The 13,267-nt window shown below is 38.6% G+C and overlaps 1 long non-coding RNA gene across 2 annotated transcripts in view; it reads left to right on the forward strand.

Annotated features, from left to right (window-relative positions):
* LOC122556297 overlaps positions 1-11,608 on the forward strand; it is an 82,354-nt gene extending 70,746 nt beyond the window's left edge. For both annotated transcript variants that reach the window (XR_006313490.1, XR_006313491.1), the window contains exon 3: positions 10,702-11,608. This is a non-coding gene — a long non-coding RNA (uncharacterized LOC122556297). The remainder of the gene's footprint in view (positions 1-10,701) is intronic.
* Positions 11,609-13,267: the final 1,659 nt, after the last annotated feature.

A 13,267-nucleotide genomic window follows, 5' to 3' on the forward strand; every position in this document is an offset into this window, starting at 1 on the left:
AGCGAAGTGAAACAAAATAAAAATACATCAAAATTGTTTTGTAATTTGATTATGTCAGCGTGATGGTAATATTCACTCTTCTTGTTGATCTTTGACATTCTTTCATTAACTTTAACTGTTGTATTTCAGTTACAGAACCCCATATGCTGATTTAATGTTTGACAGTGCAATCCCTATGGACCCTACACGCTCTAATATAATATATTTAAATATGCTTTTCAGTCATTCATTCTTTTTGATATATTACTTCTAAGGGTTTGAAGCCTTCTCAGTCACTCCCCTTCTCTTACTTAACATTTTAAAGTCATAATCCTAAGATCCTGCTTTTGTACTTTGAATTTTAATTTAGATTTTTCTCCTTGTTTTTAAATTTCCCATGATGAAAAAGGTGCAAATGAAGGGATAGTTTTCTAAATTTATGATACTGGCAGAGAACTTGCTCCTCACTAGTGCATAGCAGAAAATTAGGAAAGGGCTGCACATTATTTTCTGACCATTGAAATTAGCAGTTGGAAAATCAGGCACAACATGAGGCCAAACCTCTGAAATGTGTTTCTGATGGGCGAGACTCCCTATCAGCATTGTGAAAATGAAAACTTATCCCTTACGGAGAAAGAAAGATCAAAGGATCACCAGCATTTTCCTACCGGAATTTACTTCATTTGTTTACTGTTTTATGATGCCTGTATTTGGTACTTAAAATAGAAAATGAAATTAGGAAAAAATATCAAAGATTGACATAGGCTAATAAGAATGGCCTGAAAATTCCTGAGGGCCCATTCATTCTGTAAGTGGTGCAGGACATATGCTTACGGAAAACAGAGGAAGCTGTTCTCTGTCAGAACTTTCTGGGTTAGCTAATTTAAATCATAGAAATTTAGAAACTAGGAGTAGGCTATTCAGCCCTTCAACCCTGCTCTGTCATTCAATATGATCATGGCTAATCCTTTATCTCTCTGCCATATTCCCATTCTCTCCCCATAACCCTTAATGAATTTAAAATCTAAAAATCTATCTATGTCTTGAATATATTCTGTGACTTGACCTTCTTAACCTTCTGTGGTAGAGAATTCTACAGGTCCCCTACCCTTTGAGTGAAGTAATCTTTCCTCATCACAGTCCGAAATAGACCACTCTGTATCCTGAAACTGTGCCCCTGGTTCTAGTCTCCTCAACCAAGGCAAACATGCTCTGCATTTAGTCTGTTCAGTCCTGTTCAAATTTTATACATTTCAGATAATATAGCAAGGCAAGAGTATATGACCACTGTTAGTAGAGGACAGATGGGCTGAAACAACCCTAGAAATCTAGGTAATGTGAAGTAAAGATGCAACAGCCTGATTGAAAGTGCTGAATGGAAATCAGAAATGTTTTTAGTTTTAAAAGTAAGTTTGCCTTCTAAATTTGGAGAGATTGAAATGAAAGTCAAACTGGCCCATTGTTGGAGTACTGGGCAGAACGCCATCAGATGAGTGAGTCATGTGGAAGGAGATGGCTGTGGCTGTGGATGGCATTTTCTGAACTGGAGAATCTCTTTGTAATGTCAGGAGAGGTTTAATAACCTCAGCGAAGAGTATCCTCAACTGAACAGAGAAGATTGCTGACTGATTCGGTAGAATCTTCTAGCCTTTCAAAAACAGGGAATAAATTTGGGTCCTGATCCTGCCCCAGTTAGATATACATTGACAGGTAAAAGCACCTAAGTGGCAAACCACTAATGAGTTACCTCTGCATTTTCCCCCAGTTAAGGATTTCCGACTGTCCCTCAGGAGTGAGACCTGATGAGACGGCCTGCAATACTGTTATCCCCACTAGAACAGTTGGGCACTACTGAGGCAGGAAGGGGATTGCAGTGGGACGTCAAAATGGGTGGGGTTTCTGAAAGGTGCTGAACACGTAAAAATGAAGAAAAACCACTGCTGTTTCACGTACATCTCCACTGGATTGTTTGTGGTCACAACCATAGCTTCATAGGTAAAGGATTAAGAGAAGACATGAATGGGCTCTTTGCCCTGTCACCTGGGTCCTGTTTGGCTGTACAGTAATAGGGGCCCATCATAAATTATACATTGGGATTACTACCATTGATTCCAGAAATGAGCCCTACTGTTTGCCCTCATTGTCTGCTCATCTCCGTGAAACAAATTGCTGGTTTCCAGGACAGCTCAGCTCTAACAGAATCTCTTGGACACGGGAATGTGTCAGCAGGCCTAATTTGATACATAATTCTTAAACTTCCTCACCCCTCCTCTCCAGCCTATAAAGCCACCTTTACTAGCTTGATGCAATTCAGTGCATAGAAAAAAATAACTTCACAATATTCCCAAGTACATTATATTACCTTTTTCAGTGATTTATAATCATCACAATAGAAAATCCATTTAAAGTTGATGTAAAATCTTCTTCACTGGGTGTTTTACATTAAATCTTAGACTAAGCCCTTAGGGAAAAAAATACATGAGCTGCCATGACTAGGGATTCTTCAGTAAATCAAAGTCATTTTTTAAATGCCAAACATTCTGGAGGAAGATGTGCCAATATTCAGTACTTAACTCCACATGAAGGGCATCACATGGTCCTTTTCCCAGAAGCAAAGTCAATTGGCAGTACTTATATGAAATGTCTCGCATCTGGTAATGCATACTAGTACACTGTAGTCTCATAATCTAGGTTCTTGCTCTCTGACACCTCTCATTATTACCATCGATTCCACAAATCCTGGCTGATTATGACTGCAGGATCTGGAGACTGCAGTAGCCAATTAACTTCATGCACTTTTTCTACAGGAGAAAACAACACAATGACAGGGAATGCCAGACACATTGGAGGAGGACGTGCCAACATGAAGCATTTAACTCTACACAAATGGAAGCAGTGGCAATAATTGTTTCCCACTATGGCTAAGCATTTAGTAATAGTGATATTCAAGCATCTATACTACAGTCATTTGTGTGCACATTTTGCTTTTCTTTATTGTTCAGGCTGTTTACTACCTAATACTTTTCTCCTATTTACAAAGAATTACATAGCAGGTGCAGCACAGAAACAGCCACTCAGCTCAACGGATCTATTATTCACCACATGAGCTTCTTCTGACCTGAGTTTATCTCATCCAATGAACAGACTTTTCTATTCCTTTGCCCTTGCCTAATTATCTGGTTTCTCCTTAAATCCATTGAATGAGAATGCTACAAAAGAAAAAGAGGAAGCATTGCAAAAGGTGTGCATGAGAAACATTGTGAATGATTTTGAAAGTAGTTATCGTAGATCTATGGAATATTCACTAAAAAACTGCTTAATGCTTGTTTCTATGAAAATGGGGAACAGTTTAAGTGTTGATGCTAATCCTTAATAATAGTATGTTATTGCTGCTGACTAGACCTAAGATTCTACATCGACCTTGAAATGGTTGATGGGAGTAGATGGACTGAATCTTCAGAATAATATTACTCTATATTGCTGTGAGTGATTCCCAAATGATTTTTTTTTCTCTCAACTGTTGCCACTGCTCTGTTGGGAAATAAGATAACATAAAACTACATCAAGGTAACTACAACATGTCTGGTTCACTAGGGAAACAGCAGCATTGAGGGGATCCTGCAGTTGAATTTCAGGTTCATGAAATGTCATTGCGACAGAAACAATGTTAATTCCCAACTCCTGTGTGTTAACACGGTAGTGTAATTTATCTAAGGAATAGACTACCAACTATTGCAAATTTGTGAGAAAGATAAACATCTATAACATGTAGCTGTTCACCCAAGGGAAAAGATAAAAAGTAGAAATGAAGGAATCCTACACAAGAAACACTGAGGCCATGATCTTCCTGTATTCAGACTAAGTCTGAAAGTAGAAGTTTTGAAGAGGAAGAACTATAGCTTAGCTAAATAAAAAAAGCCTGCTGAATCTTCTGGTAATTGGCTGTCCACATGCCTTTTATCTGAATTAGGACCCTGTTGTGAGAAACCCTGCTGTGAGAAATGGTAGCTGCGGCTACCATTCAATCAGAGATTGGCAGCTCCAGAACCTGGCTCCCACAGCACAGCGTATGGCTTCTGGGTTTAGAGGTCATGAGGAGGGGGTCAGAAAGGTCAAAGGTTAGGACAGGGTATCTCAACAGCTAACCCATTGCTCTAGGTCCAATCCCATGTTCTTGTACAAGTTAGTGTAGATCCAGGGACCAGCTCCCCCAAAGTGACAGCCTGCCCACATTTCTGGCTAGTTGGGTGGCGAACTGCTTTTCATTCCAAAAGGAGCTAAGGAATTGTACCTGCGGTGCAACAAGAATCTTAAGTGACCGCTATCCATTAATTGACCATTGATGCTGCATCAGGAAGGTCAAGCCTTGGCCTTCCCTATCAGAAATAAATCTAATGGAGATGGGAAGGCAGTAGCACCTTCCTGATGCTGTCATGCCTGATTATCTTGGACTTCTGCCACCTTCCCCATTGCTTTTCAAGAGTGGATGATTCTGTCCCAAATGTAAGAACATCAAGATGGAAAGAGAGCTAGGTAATGTCAAATTCATGCGTAGTCAAGGAACAGGCTTCTGAGCTGGCAAAGTCACAGTGATAAACAACCTCCCAACAACATACAAAGGCATATACTGTTTTAAAAAAAAGAAAAGGACAAGGTCAAGATAAGAGATTGTAGTACAAGTTGCATCTAATTTTGCAGCTGCTTTGAAACACAGTATGGGAATTGTACAGGGTAGAACCGGTGAGAATGCTAAAACCACACATCCATGGGAAGAGTGATAAGGAAAGACATAAAAGAAACAGCCTTCCACTTTGAAGGAGATTCACTCAATCCTCTAAAGATAAACAGTCTTGACATACATTGTTGAGCTTGACGCTGATGGCTGGGAAGCTAACAACAAAAGCCATGGCCTTTACGCATGCCTCGATGCTTATATCGGGAAGGGCATCACTCTTCAAGCCATGGTTATTTGTAAGGAATTTAAAAGGTGATGGGCCACAAGAACTACACCCCACTACCTTCAGTGACAGTACTGTTAGGTTGTTATAAAAACTGCACCTACCCATTTAGATTTTTTTCAATGTTTGTATGATAATATTATGAGTTGGAGTGGAAGATGAGAGTCTAGCTAACTACTGAGTGAGCCCCAGTCAATGTAGGGAAGTTAAAATTAGCCATCATAATAACCCATTGTTTTCACATTTTTCCATTATCTTTCCACATATCTGTTCCTCCCGCTGCAATATATGGGAAATCAGGAACATTTCCAGTATCCCTGATTTCCCACATATTGCAGCAAGAGAATTCCAGGGGGCCAAGTTCTTCTGCCATTTCACACCTTATCAACTAAGTCAACCTTATTAACTACAGACAATATTCCAGGAACCGATGGTGCAACCTTACCCACTCATCACCAAACTCAGGTCTTTCACTCTGCCTCTCTGTTCCTGGCAGACTACAACAGCAAAAAATACTTTATGTCTCTCCAGACATTACTCACTCAGACTGCAAATTGCTTCCAGAGCAGCCATTCCTGGGTTACTTTTTGAGATATGCCATCAGCTCTGGATCTCTATCGTTAGGTTCAGCTCCATGTTTGCTCTGACTGACCCCACTCTTCTGCTGCTGCCACTCTCCTTCACTCTGTTGCTGCTGCCGCTGTCACTGCTTGGACTGACCTTGGCCCAGGTCTCACCCCTCATGCATTCATCCTGCTACCACTGCTACTATTCACCCCAGGGATGGTCTCCTTCGCTCTGTTGATATTGCTCAGACTCACTGTTTCTTTAGTGTTACAGACTTATGTCTTTGTTAAAACTAAATCCACAGCCTTGTATGCTAATGTTTCAGTGGTAGACACACTGTGTTTAATTTAAAATACAGCGTAATCTATCAAGCCAGATTCATCTGGGATCTGAATTGTCTAATAGTAATACTAGCTTGGTTCATAACAGGACCACCTCATTCTTTCAAGAGTACATGTGAAAATGTTTTTGTGTGTTTGGATGCGACACTACAGTATCACATTTGTAACCTAATACCACTTCCCTATTGTTTATTCACTCCCGCTAAATGATTGTTGACAGTCCATAAGTTTTCTTCCTTGCTTCTTAACATTCTGGAATAAGGAGAAACAGTCTTGTAAACTTATTGTTTGAGCTCATTTAACTTAAGACTTCCAACTAATTTAAAACAAAACAACTTTACTGTGACATTTTCCTCTGGAATGCCCTTCCTACGTTTCCCTGCCTCCCTACGTCTCTGTGTTTTTCTCACTCTTCTCCTTTAGGACAGTCCATCAAAGCACCCTCTTTGACCAGACCTTTATTTAGCTGTCTTGCTATCTCTTTAAGTGAGTAAGTCTAATATCTTGTCTGATAATGCACCCATGAAGAGCTTTGGGACACCTTACTGCGTTGTTTGCTTCCTAAGTTGCTGATGTTGCTCATATCTTCTGCTGTAAATTAAGGAGGTATAGTGAGATGAAAGCTTGGACAAAGAGAAAGATTTAAGAGAGAATCTTGAAGAAGAAATGATGGTAAGGAGGTGGATAGATTTGAGATACAAATGCAAAGCTTAGGCTCCTGAGCTGAAAGCATATTGCCAATGGTGGAGCCATTAAAATGGGGGGGGGCTTAAGAAACCAGAATGAAATGGAAACTTATTCATACTTCATGTTTACCATTAATCCTTTAAAGAATTCCATTTATGTCTAATGCAATGTTTATAAAGTTTATTTATCCAAATTTTCAAAAATGGTTTCTTGCACTGCTGATTAAGTATGATTTGAAACCATCTTCTATTTAAAACATGGATGTTTAATTGTTAATTTATATTAATAAATGATGGATTATTATATTGAGGTAATACCCAAAAGAACTGCAGATGCTGTAAATCAGAACTGAAAACAGAAATTGTTGGAAAAGCTCAGCAGGTCTGGCAGCATCTGTGCAGAGAAATCAGAGTTAACATTTTTGTCTGTTTTAGGTTCTGAGGAAAGGTCACCGGACCTGAAACATTAACTCTGATTTTTCTTCACAGATATCTTTCCAGACCTGCTTAGCTTTTCCAGCAATTTCTGTGTTCCATATTGAGGATTAGGTTTCACACCGTGGAGTTACCTTACCTTGCCCTGATGAATGGATTATACAAATGCCACTATATGTTCAAATGGGAAATGTTCAGCAACTCCTGTTGATTTACATGTCTACATCTTGAAAATTGTTGCTGTTAAACTAAAATAGAGGTTGGTTATTTGAGATGCGAAATGTTTGACTCGATATGCCAATGCTTTCAGTAATGGGATGCTCCCTGCTATCAGATTTCTTGAGACCATTAGTCAGTTACAGTTTAATGATGAAAGGTCTGCCACCATCGCCACTTGGTGATTCATTGTTTCCATTTGATGATTCATTGCCTCCATGATGGTAGGTTCTAGGGCAATGTACTATTGTTTCATCATTGCACAGAACAACTTGATTTTGGTATAACTGCATGCATCATATCATCTCTTCATTATAATTCTACATTTCTTATGCAGGCACATCATTGATTTTCTGAAGGATTACCTCTCAAAAGCAATTTTATTTGCCAAGGGCAACATTATTTGACATCTTGTCAGAGCCTCCACTACGCTGGCTAAAGTGTCCTGATTTTGAAAGTTCAGCTTTCTTCATTTAACCTATACCTAACTTATGTCGAATGGAACAGATAAATTTAAAAAGAAATACATCCAATTAACAAATTTCAGATTTTGGTTTGGCCTTCACCATGTAATTTATTTACATGTATCTTACTCCAAATGTGAATATGAGTTAATAGTCTTCAAAAGGCTACAATGCAAATATTACATTTTGGTAATTTTAGCACACTTGGCTCCAAACTTTCATATTTCATTAGCTGTTGCTCAGCTTAGATTCTATGCAAGAATATATCTTTATTGAAATCCATCTGTCAGTAAATACTTTAGCAAAGTGAGTCTAGATAAGTTATCCCTTTCTGTAGCAAGAAACTGAAAAACAGAACAAGATTGTGTTATCAATAAAAGCTATTAACAGTGTTACGATCAGGGGGAGTGGAATAGCTACCCTCCTTTTCCACTTTTCATTTCGTTGTAATAGGGTATTCATGAACTTTTTAAGATAATGTATTTGCCATTTCAGTGTGTGTATGTAACTGTGTACGTGCTGATTACAAAGGATGAGCCTGGGAAGTTCCCCCTCCAAATTGCCTACCATCCTGACTTGGAACGATATTGCCACTCCTTCACTGTCACTTGGTCAAAAACCCGAGACTCCTTTGCTAACAGCAATGTGAATGTCCCTTCACCCCAAGGATTGCAGTTGTTTAAGAAGGCAGCTCACTGTCACCTTCTTCAGAGCAATTGGGATGAACACTAAATACTGGCCTTGCCCGCAATGTCCACATCCCATGAATGAGTTAAAAAAAAGACACTTACTTCAGTCTAACAAGTAATGGGCTAGTTTAATTATACTAAAATCAAACTGGGGTAAAACAAAAATTTAATATTACTTTCTGACTGCTACAAAATCTGTATCTAACCATACACAATAGGATATATATAAGGAAGAGAGGATTGAGTTATCAAATTTGAGTCATTAAATTAAAAGAATATAAAGTCAGTGGCTCAGTGACTCTCCTAGTCAGACATAGAACATAGAACATAGAAAAGTACAGCACAAATATTCACTTGGTGGACTTTGTGTCTTGATTTAAATTTATGGCCCAATATTTTGTTGTTCCTCTGGAGACAGTGGTGTTGAGCCACAGCTTTGAAAGTTCTGTGTTTGCAATAAGTACGTCTGGTTGATTTTGATCGGCAAACAGGGTTCAAAGCTTTTGGACTGTTGGAGAAAAGGAGGGGGAGGGGGAGAAGAAACAGCTTCAGCTGCTTATTCTCAGTTCAGCAACAACAACAGTGCACCTCAAAATCCTTTCATCACATGAAGGAACATTGCTGGTCATATGATTTGTTCTCTAATTTTGAGGAGTACTTCAGAATTATCTGTGAGTTGATTCGCACAATGTGCTTTAGCCCTGGTTTCATAGCTTCAGTCATTAGGCTATAATATCCAGTTTCCACTGTTTGCATGCTGTAGGGCTTCTACAGGTATTTTTCAGTCAAAAAGGATGAATGCATTTCACAAATATCCAGGGAAGCCTTTGAATATAAAGGATGCTGTGAAAGGATGCTGATGTAATTCATCTTGGCCATTTTAATGTCAGGCAGTTTCTTTATTTCAATAAAAGTAACTTTCAAAAGATCAAAAGAAGAAAAATTACTATAAAGTGCAAAAATTGGGGATTCTTTAAGTGTAAAAAAGCCTCCATACGAGTGTTAAGTAAATGACGACACCAGTTTCAGGTCATGGGATAGGTTGCGCCAAAGTGATCTACACTGAACACATATGTATCAAGTGCTTTCAACTTGAGCAACTTCAGATCTAAGTTTAGGAGCTGGAATCCAAACTTCAGACATAGTTGGGGGTAGCCTTGTTAGTACAAGATGGAGTAAGTGCAATAGCAAGAAATGACCTAGAATCAGATGTAATAGAATCCATATCTGTGGAGATAAAGGCATTGATGGGAATAGTCCATACAGCCCCTACCAGTCGCAGTCCTGCAGGATAGACAATGAATCAGGAGATAATTAGGTATTTAGAAAGGTCAGTACATTAACCACAGGTGACTTCAATCTTCGCTCATATTGGGAAAATCAAACTGGCAGATGTAGCCATGAGGAAGAATTTGTGGAGTGCATTTGGGACAAGTTCTTTGCAAAATATATTATGGATCCAACTATTGATCAGGCACTTTTGAATCTGGCAAAGTGTGATGAGCCTAGTTGAATAAATTATTTCAGAGTAAAAGATCCTAGGATTAGTAACCATAACAGGTTAGAATTCATTATTCACTTTGAGAGTGAGAAACTTCAGAGAAACTGTGCTAAACATATATATGGATATTTATAAAGATATGAGGGCAGAATTGGCTGGAATGGACTGGGAAAAGAGTTAAGCAGAAACAATGGTTGAGGAATAATGGCCCACATTTAAGAAAATATTTAATGATTCAGAGCAAAGCTATGTCTCAGTCAGGAAGAAGGACTCGAGTAAAGAGATAAACTGGTTAATCAAAGAAGTTAAGGATGGTATCATATTGAAAGAAAAAAACACACTGTGGCAAAGGTTAGTAATAATATTTGGGAGAGTTTTAAAACAACAAAATATGAACTAAAAATTGTAGAGGGGGAGAAAATAAGCCAGGATAAATGAGCAAGCTTATAAAAATGTGTAAGTGTTTCCTTAAATAGTTAATGGATGTATTAGTAATAACTTCCAAGAGTCCCAAGTTCTGGAAAAGTCATGGAGGATTAGAAAACTCTCAACATAACAGCCTAATAACAGCCTAATTCAAAAAAGGGAGGGAGACCAAAAGCAAATAAACAGTTAGCTCATCATCTGTAATTGAGAACATTTTGAAAACTACTATAAAGGTTAGCATATTAGTATGGCTACAGGATCTGCAGTCATGCCCAATGAAAGTCTGCAGTCTTTCAGCAACTAACTTGTAGTCACTGAGCAGCATTAGGCCAAAACAGGCAATACAGAATGTGATTATTTCAGTTTTGTTTGTTTAATTGGATGTGTTATTGGAAAAGTTGTTATGGAAAGGTTTTGACAGTTGTTTTCATTATTGCAGAATATTGCCCAAAGGGGCACTCAAATGGGGCATCAGAGATGAATGAGAGGTGAAGAGTACTGGAAACATATAGATGAAGGAATGATCGCCTTAAGGAAGTGGAGTCTGAGGAAACCCTACCAAAAGGAAGTTTAGATTCATCCTTCCTGCTTTTGCTGATGTGGCCATGTAATGCTGGCTCCAATGGCAACACCCTCATGGTGTTGTAGAGAAAACAACAGATCACCGTGAACTTTGAGGAATACTGTACAACCCCATTAATGAGTAGAGTCATAAAAGCAATGCTTAAGCATGTCATTGATGTGCTTCATTGTGCCAGTGTAGCTCCCTTGTACACACATCCTTATCAGTTATATGGTGGAGGTTTCCTTCTCACCATGGAGCAGACATGCAGATCACAATGGCAACAATCAAAAAACTCTGTACGAGTCATTTTGACACATCAGGATTTCTGTAGCACCAGCCTAAAGGATTTGAAATTACAACAGCCAAGTAGCTTCTTTCAACTTGTAGAACATTAGTTATTTAAAATAAATGGACTAATTTGTCTGTCAGCTCTACCCTCAAATGCCAAGCAGATCAACAGATATTTGAATGATTAGTGTGCTGAAGTATTTTTTGACCAAGACCACTTTTATATCATGGTTGTCCCAACGTAACCCCAAGCTCTGTAATACTTTGTTGCAGGGAACAGAGACAAATAGACTTTTGACCTTGTGAGACATGTCAAGTGTCAGACCTAAAGGTCTGATGATCATCTTACAAATAAGAGGTTTCTCCTCAATAAGACTCTATCTCCAGATTACCCCTAAGATTTCATTGAACAATAAAGTCCAAAGAGGATCGCAGTACAAATCCCTTTATACTTTACCTGGGTATTTACCTGTTTGTACTTGAGGATAATAATACTCAGAGATCACAAAAATACAATTGCTTCCATTCTAGAGACTGCGCGCAGTATGCCATAAGGACACCTGGTCTGTGGAGTCTCTACTCTCACTTTTCTATTTTACTTTGGAAACTGAGCATTCTCCAGATGTAGAAAAAGAGAGAAGTCTATTATACTACTTATGTAACTCGAATGAGAAACAGTCAAAAACAGAAAAGCTAAGATTATGGGAAAATTTAATTAACCTTGTGGAGCTCATTGGCTCAGATTCTGCAGTCAGAAGTGAAGATAAAAACGATTGCCGCTGACCACAAAGGCAATTGCACTGAATGATCTCACAATCTCTAAAGTAAGAACTTTGACTCTCTCCTCATGCAATTGATTGTGGCATTCTTTAATGGGAATTTGAAGTGCCAAGCTCCAGTGATGTCATTAATCTGTCCAGCCAGTCAATAACATTAAAGTATTTGCACAGACTTCGAACCAAGACATGAAAAGCACTAATAAGCAAATCGCTTTCAAGCAATGTTGCAGAGAATTACATAAGATTGGAATGAAACTCAAGGGTAAAGGTTAAGCTAGAAGTTAAAATACCAGGAACAAACCTGAAAAATGACTTGTTTAAAAGGTCTAAGTGTTTGAGGATTTGAGATATAAAACCCTCTTCCTTCAATATCTAAGTTCCAACTTTTAATTTATAAATATGACATCCTCAGTTGCGCTTGACCTAACAAGATACAAATAAACAGTATTTCTGAATCAAATAGAATTTAAGCAACATTTTATACATAATTAACAAAAAGCTAAATTGTCACAATGTAGAAGATTTTTATCTGCCAAGGCCCAGAATTCCTTGAATGTTGCCAACACAGGTGATGTTTTCATTCTTCTGCCTTTGAAGTGACATTTTGATGAATTGTCCTCAGGAAAATTACACCTCAAACCATGGTAAAACTATGCCAATAAAGTCTCTGGCTGAATTTTTCCAGCCCCTGTACAACATGGGTAATGGCAAGTCATTGGGAAAATATTGAGAGTTTGGGGAAATCAGCTTCCTGGTGTCAAAAGAAAAATTTCTACCCAAGTTTTTGAGAATGGAATGACAGTCTCACTAGTGAGCAACAAGAGGCCTATTTGCATTTTTAACATCTTATTATTACATATTCTCACCTCATTTATGTGCAATTGCTCTTCTCCTAACCGGTGGAGAGAGACCAGATTGTGAGACTTCCTAACGTGTCAGAGTGGATACTTGGCTGTTTCAGCTCTGGTGAGCTCCATTTGGACAGAGTCTTCCACATCTCTGACTACATGTCATCAATACTGACTGCTGCACACTCTGCACACAGAGGTTTGCTTCAGACATGTACCAGTCTCACCACAACATCATCACACATCTTTGGCTTACTGATAGTACAGTCCATCACTTCAATACTGCACTATGGAGCACACTGACATCTGGCATTGTCATACTACTGCCACTCACTCTCTATGCATGGCCAGACATCCATAACATGCATTGGAACAAGGTCTTTCTGCTTGCTTTGTTTCTGCCTTCTCACTTCACAAGATATGATGTTCAAAGCATCTCTGCCTTGCCTTTTTTGATATTTGCCACCTCATTCAGAACTTACGGGTTCATAGTACTCTGTCTTTCCTTGCTGTTTGGCACAGGCA

Source organism: Chiloscyllium plagiosum, chromosome 13, assembly GCF_004010195.1.
Source record: "Chiloscyllium plagiosum isolate BGI_BamShark_2017 chromosome 13, ASM401019v2, whole genome shotgun sequence".
Taxonomy (NCBI): domain Eukaryota; kingdom Metazoa; phylum Chordata; class Chondrichthyes; order Orectolobiformes; family Hemiscylliidae; genus Chiloscyllium; species Chiloscyllium plagiosum.